The sequence below is a fragment of the Suncus etruscus genome, chromosome 5 (assembly GCF_024139225.1).
Source record: "Suncus etruscus isolate mSunEtr1 chromosome 5, mSunEtr1.pri.cur, whole genome shotgun sequence".
NCBI lineage: Eukaryota > Metazoa > Chordata > Mammalia > Eulipotyphla > Soricidae > Suncus > Suncus etruscus.
Genome location: NC_064852.1, coordinates 46657092 through 46674468, shown reverse-complemented (window position 1 = coordinate 46674468; position 17377 = coordinate 46657092). Strand labels below are relative to the sequence as shown.

The following is a 17377-nucleotide window of genomic DNA, read 5'->3' as shown; positions in this document are numbered from 1 at the left end:
ATAGAATACTGCATTTGATTCCACAAAGGCTTCTCTGAATGAATCAATGAAAATAGGATGGACAACTGAAAACAAATGACAGCAAACTCAAGGATAAGACCTGTTTTCTTTGTTCTTTTAAACAGCAACTGGAGGGAAACAGCATCTGGAGGGAAACAGCATCTAGAACATCACCATAGCACAATTGAAGAAACTGAGGCTCAGAGGTGAGAGATCCTCTAGGCTGCCCTAGAACCCAGTATCCAGTATCCTGAACATTTCCACACACCCTATTCTATAACACAATTTGAAAGCGAGTGCAAAGGAAACCAGAAGAACACTTTCATATGCACTAGATGTGTTTTTATTTCCATTTTAACCCAAACAATCTAGACTTATTCCATTAGAACTCCTCCAAAACTGCAAAAGTTTTTATCTGTCAAGTAAGGAAAGCACCAAATTAAAATGCCTCATTTTTCTAGTTCATGATTCATAATCCATTACCACATCCTGCTTTCCAACGCACACCTCTATTTATCTCTATTCTTTAGGATACAAGTTTATGTTAACAGGACTGTTTTCTTTTCACAAATCAAACACATCAGGGTAATGAAAAAGCAAATGACTGTGTGTCTGAAAGTTGTTTTGCATTTAGAATCATTTCACAGAGATTCTAAACTTAAAATGATCTTTGGAGACTTTGCAATCTTTGCTACAGAACAGGTTATGATGGCAATTGTGATTTTTGCCCAAATATCTTCACTAAAAATAAAGAGGCAAAAAATATTTTTATTAAATTATTCTGGAATTATTCCAAAATTATTGTCTGAAAGTTGTTTTGCATTTAGAATCATTTCACAGAGACTCTAAACTTAAAAATTATCTTTGGAGGTTTTGCGATCTTTGCTACAGAACAGATTATAATGGCAATTGTGGGTTTTGCCCAAATATCTTTACTAAAAAAAAGAGGCAAAAATATATTTATTAAATTATTCTGAAATTTTCTCAAGGATACTGGAAAAAAGTGAAATTCTTAACATGGGCAGAGGATACTTGAGATTTTTAAGGTTATTAGCAAAAATTGTGTATTTATACATATTTTCCTCTGAGTAGAAAGTCTGCAAGGAATCTGAGACTCACATAATGTTACAAATGGAAGTTTGCTTTTCCTGAACACCTACACTCTGACATGACTTCCTGTGAAATTGATGTTTATCAGTTTGACAATAAGTTTAATCTATACATTACACATATGTTCCACACTAAAAATGTAAGGTAACTTAAAGCATTTTTCCATAATAAGCAGAGCTTATTACCTTCATCCACCTTTCCAACATGACAGACCTAGGTGGAAACTCTATGGTATGAGTTTTCCAGTGTCTTATTTTCCAGTGTCCTTTCTTAGAAAAGCATATTAATTTTGCTTCAGAATGCAGAGTCTGTCCTAACAAAGAGAAAGAAGGGGTTTTTGCAAAAGTCTATTTGTAGGACACAACAGAATGGACAAGCATACCAGGAAATAGCAAGAAACCAGATTCATAAAATTAAGAAATCTCACTTGAGACTCTGGCCCACCACTGTCCAGAAGAGGAATACTTCACCAGAGCTGAGCTATGATAATAATCCTATCATTATATGTAATGATTCATATTTCCATAAAAAATGAGATAAGCTGCTTGAGACTTCAAGAAGTGGCACCTGGGCCCAGAGAGATAGCACAGCGGCGTTTGCCTTGCAAGCAGCCGATCCAGGACCAAAGGTGGTTGGTTTGAATCCCGCTGTCCCATATGGTCCCCGTGCCTGCCAGGAGCTATTTCTGAGCAGACAGCCAGGAGTAACCCCTGAGCAACGCCGGGTGTGGCCCAAAAACCAAAAAAAAAAAAAAAAAAAAAAAAAGAAGTGGCACCTACTGGACATCATAAACTCTTTTGAGGTGGGTAAATGATCTAAACTAAATTTTATTTTAAATCACAAGAGCCATGACTGGCAGGGCTAGAAGGGAGAAGAAAGGGGTGCCAGGCTGTATATATACTGAGGGTGTTTGGGGACTCATATAGAGCTACAGATCAAGCTCAGAGTCCTGCACAGACTACACATATGTTTTAACATCTGAGTAATCTCCTCAGTACCAGTTTATGTCCCACATACAGTGCATAGTACTGAAGAAAAACTTTGAAATAGTGCCAATGTCATCAGTTCTAAGATCTTGGAGTGCCTTTCTTAGTGAGTAAGACAAAGCTTATGAGTAATAAGAAGTTAGTAGTGTATCCAAAGAGGATAAAAAAATGATGGACTCAAAGGGTAATTTGAAAAAACACAAACAGATGACAAATCCTAGCACTTCTTGCGTGTCTCTTAAAAATGAGTCAGCAAGTACAAGCCAACTTCAGTTACCAAAAACAAAATGTAATAGATAATTTAAGAGAAGACACTCAACTAAGTCCAACATGCCTATCGACACTCACATTCACACCTTTTTGCAGACATCACTTAACCTGCAGTTAGACACTTTTTTGTGATTTTTTTTTTTTGGGTCACACCCGGCAGTGCTCAGGGGTTACTCCTGGCTTCATGCTCAGAAATTGCTCCTGGCTAGCACGGGGGACCATATGGGACGCCGGGGTTCGAACCGATGACCTTATGCATGTAAGGCAAACGCTTTACCTCCATGCTATCTCTCCGGCCCCAGTTAGACACTTTAATGACAAACCTTAATAGATTTGACTTCCCTTGTAAAAAGAATAAAGGCAAAATATAAATTCAGAACAAGTGTTGACATTTTATTTGAGAAAATGCAATAGATGAAAAAAAAAAACTTCTTTCAAAAGGAGAAATTGCCAAAACCCTTTACAATTCACACAAAAGTTTGTGCTGGTGTTTTTGTTTGTTTGTTTGTTTTTTGTTTTTTTGGTTTTTTTGGCTGTTATGCCAATATTGACAAATGGAAATCTTCTGGTTCCTGTCGCATTTTGGAAGCATTCATGGTATTTATGCTTAAGTTGTTCCTGATCCCTTCTTTGAAGGGGAACTAACATTTTAGACACTAGCCTTAGCTGGACATTAAGAATTCAGCCTGAAAGACCAGATCACTATCTGAAGCTCACCTCAAGGAGGAGTGAGTGCAGTTAGAACACTAACAACTACCAAGACAATGTTAATGAGTGAGAGAAGTAGCATGCCTGTCTTGAACACAGGCAGGGGGTGTGGGTGGAGGGAGAAGGGGTACATTGCTGGTGGGAATGTTGCACTGGTGAAGGGGGGTGTTTTTTCTGTGACTGAAATCCAACTACTGTCATGTTTGTAACCACGGTGTTTAAATAAAGATATTAAAACATTTAAAAAAAATCAGCTCTTAAGATGCCTGATTTTACCTTCCCTGATAGTTTCTCTATTTCTGGCACATAGAGTTCTTTGTTTCCTTCAATGTTAAATATTATTCTTTGAGGCTGGAGTGATAGCACAGCAGTAGAGCATTTGCCTTGCAAACTGCCGACCTCGGACAGACCCAAATTTGATCCCTGGCCTCCCATATGGTCCCCTGAGCCTGCCAGAAGTGATTCCTGAGTACAAAACCAGGATTAAACCCTAACCATTACTGAGTGTAGCCCCAAAACAAAAACAAATAAATACTATTCCTTGAATTTAAAAGATAGTTTGTCTTCAAAGTATCTTCTGATGATATTTTGAAGATATTTTTTTTTTGATATTTTGAAGATATTTAGTTAAGCAATTAGTCTGCAATAAAATGTGAGTGATATTTAGTTATCATTTTCACTGAAAATACAAATCTCCACAGAGTATCATTGGGTTTACTCTTGGATTAAAAACCCAATAAGGAAAAATATAATCATGACTCAAACCCTCATTATAACCTGTCAAACTCTTGAAAGTAGCTTATCAACTTCTTGATACCCATGCATTTATATCAGGTGCCATGCTAAGTAAGCATTAAGTGAACAACAGTAAATATTAGACAGTCCTGGGTTCTTCATATTATTAGAGAAGGAAGCTCACAGGTGATTAGAGCAGAAAAGTGAGTCACTGATGAAGATGCCAAGTGAGTCACTGAAGATGCCATTTTTATCTTTAAAAACAACCAGATTTAGACTTAATAATCTCTCAAATTAAACTCTGGTTTATATTTATTTAACCACAAAATGAATTATCATCCCTATTTGCCATTAATAAAGTAAGGCCTGCAACCTAGGTTTAATCCCCAGCATCCTATGGTCCCTAGAGTCTGCCATGAGAGATATCTGAGTGCAGAGCCAGGAGTAACTCCTGAGTGCCAGGTGTGGCCCCAAAACAAAACAAAATATAAAAATTATTAAGAATGTCTCATCAGGGGGTATATGCCTAGGAGGGCAATTGCTGGGTCAAATGGCAGCTCAATTCTGAGTTCTTTGAGCACTCTCCAGACTTTTCTCCATAGGTGTTGGACTAGGGGGCATTCCCACCAGCAGTGGATGAGAGTTCCTTTCATACCGCATCCCCGCCAACAAAGGTTGTTTCCATTATTTTTGATGTGAGCCATCCTCACTGGTGTAAGGTGGTATCTCATTGTTGTCTTGAGTTGGATCTCCCTGATGATGAGTGAAGGTGAGCATGTTTTCATGTGTTTGTTGGCCATCCTTCTGTCTTCCTCAGAGAAGTGTCTATTCATTTCATCTTCCCATTTTTTTATGGCTTTATTTGGTTTTGGGGGGCTCAGCTTTCTGAGTGCTTTGTATGTTCTAGATATCAGCCCTTTATCTGATATGTTGAGTGAAAAGATTTTTTCCCATTCTGTTAACTGTCTTCTTGCATTAAGTAGGGTTTCTTTCACCATGCAGAAGCTTTTTAGTTTGATGTAGTCCCATTTGTTTATATTTGCTGCTAACGTTCTTGCCATTGGTGCTCCATTCTCAAAGACCTTTTTGATATATAGGTCTTCGAGTGTTCTGCCTATTTTATTCTCGATAAACTTTATAGATTCGGGTCTGATTTCAAGGTCTTTGATCCATTTTGAGTTGACTTTTGTATAAGGGGTGAGGTATGGGTCAATCTTCATTTTCGTAGATGTGGTTTTCCAATTGTACCAACATCATTTGTTGAATACACTTCCTTTGTTCCATTTCAGGTTCTTGCCTCTTTTATCAAATATTAGTTGGCTGTATATCTTGGGGTTTATGTCTGGGAATTCTGTTCTGACCCACTGGTCTGAGGTCCTGTCTCTGTTCCAGTACCATGCTGTTTTGATTACTATGGCTCTATAGTATAGTTTCAAGTTAGGTAAGGAGATGCCTCCCAGCTTTTTGTTTTTCAGTATGTGTTTGGCTATCCTGGGTCTTTTGTGGGTCCTACAGAAACAATTGTAATGGAATGGAGCTTCTGGAAGCACAAAGAAAGACGCTAACCTAGGTGCCATCCTAGGCTCAGTGCAAAGCCCAAGATCACCAACCACAGAAGATGGATTAAAATGACACTGAGGTAACAGAACCTCTAGAATCACGAAGACTGACTTCATCATAAATCCCATCTCAGGATCTGTGCAGATACTGAGACCTCTAAACACAGAGCTCTGATTGTATCACCCTGGACAGAGCAGAAGTCTACCAACCACAAAAACGCCACCGGGAGAGTAAATGATCCTGAGCAAAGTCTAGAGTTGATCCCCATGACAGTATACTCCAAGGACGGAGAAACCCCATATTTTTTAGGCCAAGTGAATTTCTTTTCAAATGACCCCAATATTTACTGTGCCAGGGCAGGAGGGAAAAAACAAAAATACAAAAAGCACAAAACCTTGGTTATTTATATATATTTTTTTTACCTTCATTTATTATTATTATTATTTTCACTTACTTATCTATTTTTGTCGATTTCTCTCTTTGGGTGTGATTATTGAAATTGTTGTCCCCAGTTATACTTATTTTTTCTCTTCCTCTCTTTTCTTTCATTATGTGCTATGCCATGTTTCTTATTTCAAGACCATGGTGTGTTTTTTTGTTTGTGTGCTTGTTTTTGTTGTTTTTTTGTTTGTGTTGTTTTGTTTTTTTGTTTGTTTTTTGTGGTGCTTATCGATATAGCTGGAGTCCTCAATGGATATTTAACACTTCTTTTGGTACTGGTGGAGTGTTCCACCTTCTCTTTCTTTTCACCTCCCAAATCGATGATGAGAGCCACTAGAAGGATTCCGCCCATTTTCGGGGTATTAGACTCTTACCCCAATTTATTACTTTTTTCTTTTTCAGGCAAAACCACGTAACTTGAAATAGCTGGTCTTGCCTCCAGTTAGAGGGGGAAATAAGGGAGGCCTCAAGACCAAACAGGTGCAAGACTACTAAGTAATAGGTTAGATACAGAGGGGACCACATATTCTAGCCGCCCTGGGGGTGAGGGAAGAAGAAATGGGAGGGAAGACAAAAACGGACGGGTAGGGAGAACAATTTGGTGATGGATGGGAATCCCTCCTGATTTTATGTGAATATGTACCTAAAATATTATTGTCAGCAATATGTAAGCCACTATGATCAAAATAAAATTATATTATAATAAAAAATAAAAAAAAGAATGTCTCATCAATTACTTTATTTAAGGTAATCATTCATCTGTTAAATTTTTGCCTGGCTGATCTGCTCATTGCTTCAAATGATATTTGATATATCCTATTATTTTGTTGCTATCTAATTCATTATATCTATTAATAATTTGTATCTATTTATGGTTGCCTCTCATGGATTTATATCAATTAATTTCTATTATATCTTCTTGATCAAAATATATTATTTTTGTGTAGTCTTTGTGCCAATTTCTTAAAATATGCTTGATAATCATTATAGCTCTTAATCTTTTTAATAATTTTTATTGTGGCCAATGTGAATTACAAGTCTTTCACAGTAATATTTAAGGTACATAGTGACATTGAATCAGGGGTATTCCCATCACCAGTGTTGTCCTCTCTCCAACCTTGTTTCCAGCATTTCCCTCTTTTACCCCACCTGACTGCTAGTATAACTGGTCCCTATGTGTATAGCTTGTTGAAGATTTTGTATCGATTCTGTTGTCGTTGACTTTGGGTTTGGTGTTTAAGTCTGATCATTTTTTATTTCTACTCAATATTCATAAGACTGTTTGATTCTGGTACCATCCATTTTCCCCCTCAATTTATGAGGCAGAACAAGATTATTCAAATTTATGTGGTTCTGTTTGAAAAAAAAAAACACAGGAAGAGGTGTTAAATTAAACCAGAGTTTAATTTTAATTTATAATTTATAATTAATTTATAATCTAGAGGTTATAAATACCAATTTAAAAAGAAGAAGAATATAACAAAAAATCCACAAAAACCAAAAACCAACAACAAAATAAACAAAACAAAAATCAAACAAAAGACCAAAACAAGCAACTACAAAAAAGCACCATAGCAACGAATACAACAAAAAGACCAAAAACAAAACGAGACCAAAAAAAAAAATAGAAAAGAAAAAAGGAAGGAGGGTAGGTGTGGCAAGGATTTTTTATTTTTGTTTTGTTTTTGCATAGGCACAGTAAATATTGAGGAAATTAGAAAGGGAATTCCCTTCTTAATTTTTAATCACCTGCAGGCTAAGCATTACTGATTCTATCATACAGTTGAGGAAAGTAAGGGCAACAGATGTTAAGAAACATTCCCATGTTCACATTACTAATAGGTCTCAGCAACAGAATTCAGTTTGGCCTCTTTGAATTTCAGTGCCTTTGACTGAACTGTCAAGTTACAAAAAATTGTATGATTATTGTTCATTCATATATACCTTATTTTTCATATAACATTCAACATGTTTGAAACCATTAAAATATGTTTAAAGCTTAAAAAAAGAAAAAAAAAAGTAAGGCTCGGTACCATGCAGGTAAATTTTCTAAAATTTACCTGTATGGACTGAGTACCATTGTGTTGATAAAAACATCTTTACTTAGATGGCAATCAAGAATGAATGGGTGCCTATTCCTCCTACACATCCTTTCCTCCCTAAGTCTTCAGACATCATTAGAAGACAAAAGAAATAGAGAATAAATCAAGGGCTATAACTTCTTCATTAAACTTACGGGACTAGATATGGCGTAAGTTCTGTTAAGTTATATTTTCTATTAATTTTCTATAAGAATTTATAAATTTTCTGAATTGTACTCAAGAGGGAAGCTAGAAGGAGTACTTGCCAAGGTTCTTTTCCAACTCCAATATTCCATAATTTTTAGAAGAATTAATGAAAAATTGTATTTATATTATAAAATATAATAAATGCAACATAGTTTCCCATGCTATTTCCTAATCCTTATATAATGGTTAGAGAATACACACATTGACCACTCATCTACAGCTGTCTGCAGAGATACCAATCTGAACAAAACTCTAGGGATGCCAGTATTTGAGCTGACTTTACCAGGACCTTTTGGAGTGGGCAAAGCAACCTTCTAACTACCTTAGAGAGTATCCTTTCCACACGTGGAATGATTTTTTACCCAATTTACTTCCATAATCAAATTTTAGGAGGCTTATTCCAAGTCACTTAAATCCAGTATAAACCATAATGGCAGGGTAAAGAGAGGAGCCAGTACCTTCTATCAATGATATGCCTCTGCTCATGGTCCCTTCTGCTCTTTGTTTCTTTGGAGTAAAGAGAGATACAGATGGGATACTCTCATTATTTGATAAAAAAAAGCAACTCTCAATACTAAATCTCAAGTTAATGAGTTCTGCATGTTATCAAAGAGGGATCACCAAATAATATATGGTCAATGTCTAACATTTGCTAATCCCCAGATAATTCCTTCACCTGGATGCTTTTTTTTTTTTTTTTTTTTTTGGTTATTTAAGCCAGAGACATTTTATTAAGGAAGTAATTTTATGGAGAGAGATATTTCTGCTGTCAGTCAGGCAACTGGTATATCTTCTTTTCTATGGGAACGGGGTGTTTTTAAACTTGAAAGTTTTAACCAGGCAGGAGAGCTTCAGGGGCACAAGTGTTTGGGCTACAGTGAGCAATTTACCAGCAGAACCCCATGGATATAAAACAAGTGGTAGGCCATGCTGGACATGGCAGCTACTGCTTCTGTCATTCATATCCTTCACCGTTCATTGAACTCATTTCTTTCAATAGCCTATCAAAGCTCTCTTAATAGAAATCTAGGCTAAAGTGTCTGACAGCTGACTAAGAATCCACTTTGTATTTATTTGACACTTGTTGAGAGAAGAGTTTGAGTCCCAATAGCCAAACTCTGTTTAAGAGACTGTATCTTTTAGTGGAAGAGCTTTAGGAGGTAAGGTTGTTACTATACATTTGTTTTGTTTTCTTTCTTCTGTACTAGGATTTTATGTTACTGACTATTATTTATAAAAGCCCCATCCTCCAACTAGTACAACTTTAGTCTTTTTTCTTTTGTAAATTTAGTATCCTAATTTATTTTTAGTGCAGCTTTTTATTTTTTAAATTTTTATTGTGACCAAAGTGCATTACAAATCTTTCACTGCATCATTTATGGTAGGTACATAGTGACAATGAATGAGGGGCATTCCCACCACCAGTGCTGTCCTCCCTCCACGCCTATTCCCAGCATGCATCCCACATCTCCCTCCTCTACCCCACCAGTATGCCAGTGCAACTGGTCTCCACTTTACAGTTTGTTGTAGATTGAGCATCTATTCCACCATCATTGGAGATAAAAAGGATAAGAAAAAGAGGAGAAAAAATTTGGTGACAACTACCAAAAAAAGAAAGGAGAAAAAAAAAACAATGGAAGAAAAAAAAATGAACCCGGCAAATAAAAATAAAAATAAATCTCTAAATAATAACCACAGGTGTGAAAATGAAAGAGAAAAGTGGAAGAACAAAGAGAAGGAAAATAAAGTCAAAACCTAACAAATCAAAACAAAACAAGAAAAAGTATGGGTGCTGGAGTGGTAGGGTTTGGTGTTCCCCCTCCCCCTCCTTTTTTTTTTTGCATAGGCACAGTAAGCATTGGGGAAGAAAGGAAATTCCCGTGGCCTAAGAGATTCAGGGTTTCTCCATCCTTGAAGCAAACCATCATGGGATCAACTCCTGGCTCCATATATACTCATTACCCCATCCCAAAGGCTTTTTTGTGATGCCAGGAAAGTTTCCTCTCAGTTGTGTGTGAGAAAATCAAGCCACTGTAGCTAGCAATCTTGGTACATGCGCAAATACAACTTTAGTCTTGATTCTGAGTCTAAAAATATATAAGAAAAGAGCATCTTCCTGAGTATCAATCTGAAACAGGAGGGCATTTACAAACTAACAATAAATTGCATGTTATGGAAAAAGAATATCATGCTGACTTTTGCAGAGTCACAAAATCCAGAGCAATTACTCAAAGAACTCTCTGGAAACTGGCAAGCGTATAAAAGCAATCCTAACAAAAGTTTCTGCTTCCAGCATATATTACAAAGCTACAAAATGTCATTTGCTCTATCAATTGTCAAGACAATTAGGGAAAGAAAAGATTATATATATGCAGATACATATCTCAGACTTCAAATTTCCAGAAGAAATTGAAAACTAAAGTTCATTAAATATTTTAATTGCAATATAAAAAATACTTTGGAATGGTTCACAATTCTGCAAGAGTAAAGTCAAATGTAACTGTTGCCCAGAACTATAATGGAATAATGATCTTTGAAGGTACACAATCCTGGGTATGGATTCTTCCATTATAGCACTAGCCAACATTTAAATTTGACTTTACTCTTAATTACTTCTTGGGTTTCTCTTTTTTGTAAGTGGGGGCTTGAGTGGACCACCCAGATTTTGCTCAGGAATACTCTTGGATCTGCATTCAGTAATTACTCCTGATAGGGCTCAGGGGACCATATGAGATACTGGGGACTGAAGTATAACCCAGACCCTTACTATATTACTTTTTGGTACTAAATACCTTTAGCTGATCTGAGGTGCTGCTTCCCTAGCAAAAAATAATAGACATAATATCAACTTTGTATTGAGTTGTTATAGAAATTGAAAGAAGGGCCCGGAGAGATAGCACAGTGGTGTTTGCCTTGCAAGCAGCCGATCCTGGACCAAAGGTGGCTGGTTCAAATCCCGGTGTCCCATATGGTCCCCCGTGCCTGCCAGGAGCTATTTCTGAGCAGACAGCTAGGAGTAACCCCTGAGCACCGCTGGGTGTGGCCCCCCCAAAAAAATTAAAAGAAAATAAATGTCTCCATCCCTTTCATTATTGTCATATTACAAAACCAATTAGAAAGCTAAAATAGATTTATAATTTCTCTATGCATACATACTTAGTAAATATCATTAAAGATCATGTAAAACATAACCTAAAATTCCATATCTATATTTTCAGCTCCTAATTTATATTGTCTAAATATATATGAGAGGACAATATAAAAATTCCTCTGAAGAATCATTTTAAGAAAAATGCTCTAAAATATTCATTGAATGATACATAGTTCTTAGTATTTTCATTGATCTTATTTCTAATAAATCTATTCATTCTCAATGTTCACAAATAATAAACAGAAGTTCTTATAAATTCTACTTTTTGAAGTATCAGATTCTTAGTCTTATCAGTATCATCATATACTTTTCACTCTCTTTAAAGGCCCAGTTCCAATATTCCTCATTTATGAAATCTTTCTTTAACTACTCCAAGCCATCAATTAGTATTTATTCTGCTAAAAAAAAATAAAAAAAAACAAAACCAACAAAAGACTTGTGAGCTAGAGCAATAGCACAGCAAGTAGGATGCTTGCCTTGTATGTGGCTGACCCAGGTTCAATCTCTGGCACTTCATTTGGTCCCATGAGCCCCTTCAGGAGAGATTCCTAGAGTCTAGAGCTGGAAATTAGTATTGTGCCCAGCTAGACGTGGCACAAAACCAAAATGAAACAGAAAAATTGGGGGCTTATTAACAGTATCCTTTCCTAGTGCTTGGCTAGCTACAACAAGTTCCAATTCTTTCTTGGAGTTGAAGTAAAATTCTCCAAAGGCCTCATACAGCTCTGGCATTACCTGGAAATGTAAATTTAGGATGAAAGTTTTTACCATCTTTTTTTATCAACAGAACTTCCACTTTGTTTTATTTATTTTTTTAGATTTCAGGTTAATTTTTTGGAAATTGAGAATTCTCTTTTCAATAACTCAGGGAATGTCCACTCTTGGGCTACCTTCTATCTATACAATCTTCAACACACACTATGCTAAGTAATATACATTATCCTCTAAAGTATTCCTAATACTATGGATACAACCAGAATGCAATTTTCACCTTCTTCATATACTGACCCATCTGCTATCCCTCTTTATCCTACTTTGTGCCCTGGTAAGCAGAGATAAAAATTATCCCCAGTTCCCTTTCCCATCAATGTGGGACCAATTTGGAGAAGGGCAGGCAAAGAGTGAGAAATGGGTATTTATTCCTTGGTTTAGTCACTCCCTATCAGTTTCTCATCATACCCTTAAGTTCCTGTTAGCTCCTGTCTAGTACCTTTCATTAATATAGTCATTTTCTCATCTTGTTCCTCATACAGGTCTAAGATCAGAAATGGCTGTTCCTTGCTGCTGGATGATCTGTGACTATCCTTCATTGGTTACCAGATCTATCCCACACTATGTTAACAACCACTTATTAATTCTCTCATGTAACATGAGAGTAAGAATATACCATCTGGTTCCAGCCAGACTTTTGGCTAAGTTTGGAATTAGTGTAAAAACACCAGGAAAAGGGGTACGCAAGACCAAATGTGATGGCTTGTATATCTGGCTCTTATGGCTCCAGCTATAGAGATTAATCAGTACCTCTTTACTAAGAAAGTGTAAAAACAATTGTTAGTCTCTAGTTACTGGTACCAACAAATGGATGTATACTACAAACAAATCAAGAATCATAGCTTTAAGAAGAAAATGATCAATTAATCTGAGGATAAATTTATCTTCCAAATTTCCAGACTTATTTGGCAGACCATTCCCTTTGAAAAATAAAAAGTACTCAGCACTCCCCTTGAAATCTACCTCTTTGAATTGAATGAACAGAAAGAGCTTCTCCAATTGCACCTGAGGCAACTCACCCACTTCCTTTCATCTTTTCAGTACCCCCCCCCCAGAGGGACAGGAGCAGTGCTGCCCACTTTGGGAAATGCTCATCAAGTTGAACAATACTTTATTGTTTATTGTTTCATGAAAACATTACAGCCCCAGGTTTAACTAAAATTTACGTCTTTTCTGCTCTCATCATTAAGCATGTCTTTAAATAACTAGAAGAATATAATTGGAGCAACGATAGAGTAGAAAAGGCACACAACCAACCCAGATTCAATTCCTAGCAATCCATATGGGTTCCCCAAATTTCTCCAGATGATGATTCCTAAGCACAGAGTCAGAAATAGTCCTGAGTACCACCAAGTGTGTCCAAAAAAGTGAAAGGACATACATGACTCCGTTTTTGTGTGTGTCTTCAATAAAAGGCTACAAATACCGTGGCAGCATATAGCATCAAACCACACAGGTTTAGTATATTCAAGGCTATAACCTCTTGTTGCATCATTGTACTTAAAGTATCAACAGAGAGGTATGCTTATTTAAATGTGGCAAGTTTACTGAAAACTGGAATCTCTTTTTTAAAAAAAATGGTTTTTTTTGGATTTTGGGTCACACTCAGGGGTTACTCCTGGTGCTCTGTGTTCAGAAATTGCTCCTGGCAGGCTCGGGGGACCACATGGGATGCCGGGATTCAAACCATCCTAGATTGGCTGCATGCAAGGCAAATGCCCTACTGCTGTACCATCTCTCTGGCACACCATTTTCAGAAATTTCTAATGCCTGAGTGCCTTACCTATCATTTTAATCCCAAGAGCTAGTCTTTCAATCAACACTTTTTTTTTAATTAATCATTTTCTTTTTGGGAAACCACACCACGTGATACTCAGTGCTTACTCTTGGCTCTGTGCGCAGGGATCTCTCTTGGCAGTGCTTAGATAATCATATTTGAATCATGTGATTGAACTTGAATATCTGTCCCAATTCTCAATTTTTAGGTGACAATGAGGTTCAATTAAGAGTGCATCCCTCGGGCCGTTTGCCTCGCAAGAAGCCGATCCAAGACCTAAAGTGGTTGGCCCAAATGGTCCGCAGTGCCTGCCAGGAGCTATTTCTGAGCAGACAGCCAGGAGTAACCCCTGAGCACCCCTGGGTGTGGCCCAAAAACCAAAACAACAACAACAACAACAACAAAAAACAAATAAGAGTGCATCCCTCAACAGAACCCTCTGGCTAACTCTGCCTACTTTTCCGACTAGAACAGAGTTCTTTGTAGGGGAAGAAAAGCACACCCAGCAGTGCTCAAGTGTTACTCTTAACTCTATGTTCAGAAATCATTCCTGGCAGTTCAGGCGACCATATGGGATGCTGGGAAACCAACCTGGGTCCGCAGCATACCATGCCCTACCTGCAATGTTATCACTCTGGCCACTGGAACAGAGTTTTTGTAACCCTATTTGCCCAGAGAAGTCCTTCACTTCATCCTCCAAATTCACTGCTACTCACCTTTCTTTTTTTTCCTTTTATTTAAACATTGGAGTTACAAAGTTGTTCATGATTGGGTTTCAGTCTTACAATGTACACCATCCTTCTGCATGTTTCTACTACTAATGTCCTCCGTTTTCCTCCCACCATCTCCCTGAGACCTACAGAGCAGGCATTTTACTTCTCTCACTCCCCCCATGTTTTTTCCTTTTAGACACTATGGTTTGCAATGAGTCAGAGAAAGAGGGATAGACATCAAGTAATTTTACTCATTCGTGGAATATAGGGGAAAAAAAAGATAGCATGGTAATACTTACCTTAATCAACTATTGTTTTCCTCCTCTACATGCTCCCTTTTCCCTTTCTTCAAGAACACCTGAAGGGAAGAAGAAAAAAAAAAGTTCAGCTTGAAATGTACATTGAGATCTCATCCACATTCTGTACCAATTTCCAGACCATAAAACTCCTTATTGGCAGAGCAAGTCTTCTGTGATAATGCTTAAAATAGTCACTTTTTCCTTGTGCTTAAAATAAAGCTTACCTTGAATGCACTTTTCAAATCGTGCTGTGTTGCACCAGATATCAAAGTGGACAATAGAGGGAGGCTTCCCTTTTCCAGTCTTTTTTTTTTTCACTAAGAGCACCAGAGAGAGAAAATGAACTTAGGGAGTCTGTAAAGTAAGGAGACTAAATGGTGACCAATGATTATTCAGAATGTGGATTCTACAGCTCATATCACCTAAAAATGACCAAAAAATAAAGGAAGAAAATGAACTTCTCTGAAGAAGACAAATAGAAGGGCAAAAAACATATGAAAAAATGTTCATCATGACTTATTAATAGGGAAAATTCAAATCAAGATGATAAAGAGATTTCATCTCATAACAATGAGAATAACATACATCAAAAATATTAAAACTAGAACAATCTGTGTTGGCAGGGATATGGAGAAAAAGAAACTCACTCCTGCTCATGGGAATGTTGTCGGGTTCAACAGTATAGATATTTCTTTTTTTTTTTTTTTTTTTTTGGTTTTTGGGCCACACCCGGTAACCCTCAGGGGTTACTCCTGGCTATGCGCTCAGAAGTCGCTCCTGGCTTGGGGGACCATATGGGACGCCGGGGGATCGAACCGCGGTCCGTCTCCTAGGCTAGCGCAGGTAAGGCAGGCACCTTACCTCCAGCGCCACCCCCCGGCCCCAGTATAGATATTTCTCAGAAAATAGAAAATTAAGTATAGAGCTGCCATTTGATCACTAGCATTTCACTTCTTGGTATCTATCCCAATACAAAAATATTCAAACAAAAGAACGTATGTATGCCATTATTCATTGCAGCATTTAGCACAGTAGCTAGGATATGAAATTAATCCAACTCTCCAGTGACAGATGAGTGGATAATGAAGGTTTGGTTATATCCATGATGGAATATATATAACTATAATATATTTTATATACAGAACATATATAAATATAAAGCTGTAAAACATGATGAAATTATGCAATTTTCTGTAACCTAAATAGAATTAGTGTATATCACATTAAGCGAAGTAAGTCATAAAAAAAGGAACATCAGATAATCCTAATTAATCTGCAATATATAAAATAACAGGGCTCAGAAATACAAGGTATCAAAGAGGGGTACCTAGATTATAGAGATAAGGACTGTAAAGGAAAGAAATCAAGAGAGAGCTAAGAAAAGGTAGAAGTGGGGGGGACAAAATTGTGGGGGGGCAGTTGTTCCTAGCACAGAGATAATGTAGAGGTATACATATGCATGTCTAAAACACAGAGCTGGCAATTCTGAAAACAGCAGACCCAAACAACAATAATTAAACTTGGTGCCTGCCAATAAAGTAGACTAGGGGGAAAGAGGGAACCTAGGTATATCAGTGCAAGAAAGTTTGCACCAGTGTTGGGATTGATATTGGAACACTATGTGTTTCAAACTCAACTATGAACAACTTTTTAAATCACAGTGTTTTCATTAAAAATACATGCATGTACATATACAAATTTTTAATAAAAAGGTAAAATTAAAAAATGGCAAAAGATACATAAGAAAGAAATTAAAAAGTATTGTTAAAAGATATCAAACAAGACATTAAAAATGAAGAGACATTCTATATGCATGAGTAGGAAGCTTTAATGTAATCAAAATATTCATCTAAAAGATATCCATTATATGCAATTTCATTTAAAAGTCTAATGATAGGGGTCAGGGACATAGCTCAAACAGCTAGAATATATGTTTTGCATTGAGGAACCTAGGGGGCTTCTGCACTGCAAAGAGTGACCTCCAGGGACTGAGCCAAGGATTTCTCAAATTACTGAACATAATCCCCAAGGTGTGAAGGGAGACTCCAATAAAGTTTTGAAAGATATAGAATTTAACCATCAATGAATTACCTAGAAACTGGAAAAACCTTTCCCCATCCATATGCCAGCCTCATTTTCTTAAGTGCTCTGACACATTCCAGAATGGTCAGTCCTTCAATTGTAACCTATAAATAGATCTCCAATATCTGTCTTTATGTGTGTGTGTATGAAGTGGACTCTGTCTAATCTGTACAATTTAAAAATACTAAAATAATATGAAAATTATAAAAGTTCTTGAATAAAGCAATTTTATATAAATGGGGGAAAAGATATGCTATTGTTACCTGCCTTCAAAGTATAATACAAAGTGACAGTAATTAAAACTGAAAGAATTGAGGAGGAAAAAAGAGATCAATGGAAATATTTGAAAGAGCTAAAATAAAACCATATGTTTGTTAATATATATGACAAATGATCTAAACACATACAAAGAAGAAAGGGAACTGTCTCCAACAATAGGTATAGAAAACTTAAAAGCAAAAGAATTAGATTACTCCCTAATCCCAT

General features: G+C 36.7%; 1 protein-coding gene across 1 annotated transcript in view; it reads right to left on the bottom strand.

Moving 5' to 3' along the window:
- Positions 1 to 17377, bottom strand: part of LYPD6B (LY6/PLAUR domain containing 6B) — a 164763-nt gene that overhangs the window by 19033 nt on the left and 128353 nt on the right. Inside the window, exon 3 of the mRNA XM_049773049.1 lies at positions 14810 to 14868. The gene's annotated coding sequence lies outside the window, so the exon portion shown is untranslated. The remainder of the gene's footprint in view (positions 1 to 14809; positions 14869 to 17377) is intronic.